Source organism: Colobus angolensis, unplaced genomic scaffold (genome assembly GCF_000951035.1).
Source record: "Colobus angolensis palliatus isolate OR3802 unplaced genomic scaffold, Cang.pa_1.0 Scaffold30, whole genome shotgun sequence".
Taxonomy (NCBI): domain Eukaryota; kingdom Metazoa; phylum Chordata; class Mammalia; order Primates; family Cercopithecidae; genus Colobus; species Colobus angolensis.
Window position 1 is genome coordinate 8,077,760 of NW_012116266.1, and position 869 is coordinate 8,078,628.

Sequence of the window (869 nt, forward strand, 5' to 3'; positions counted from 1 at the left end):
TTTCTTTCTTCTTTCTTTTTTGAGACGGAGTCTCGCTCTGTGGCCCAGGCTGGAGTGCAATGGCGCAATTTCAGCTCACTGCAACATCCGCCTCCCTAATTAAAGCGATTCTCTTGCCTCAGCCCCCCGTGTAGCTGGAACTACAGGCGCGCATCACCACGCCCGGCTAATTTTTGTGTTTATTAGAGACGGGGTTTCACTGTTGGCCAGGATGGTCTCGAACTCCTGACCTTGTGATCCGCCCGCTTCGGCCTGCCAAAGTGCTGGGATTGCAGGCGTGAGCCACCGCGCCCGGTACGAGTGTTTATGATTTGATGTCTGGGAGTCATAGCAAACGTGAACGCACTTTGTGGTTTTTTTGTGTGTATGTTTTTGTTTTTTGTTTTCCTTCTTCAGACAGGGTCTCGCGCTGTCGCCGAGGCTAGAAGGCAGTGGCGCCATCACGGCTCACTGCAGCCTGGACTTCCCGAGCCCAAGCCATCCAACCCCCTCAGCCACCCGAGTAGCTGGGACCACAGGTGCAGGCCATCATGCCCGACTAATTTTAGGGTTTCACCATGTTGGCCAGGCTGATCTCCAACTCCTGGCCTCAAGTGATCCTCGCCCGCCTCGGCCTCCCAAAGTGCTGGTGTTACAGGCGTCAGTCTCCGCGCCCCGCTAAGTTTTTATTTATTCCTATTAACTACTTTATTGTGATTCTTAAAAAGCTTTAACTTTTCTTGAAATAATTTTAAACTCACAGGAAAGGTGAAGAATAATACCAAGAGAGACTAACTGCAGGATGGCATGAAGAGCTCAGGATTCACCCCTAGTGAAACTGAAAATTATTTAAAACAACAAACAACCATTAACTATTTTAAGCCTCTGAA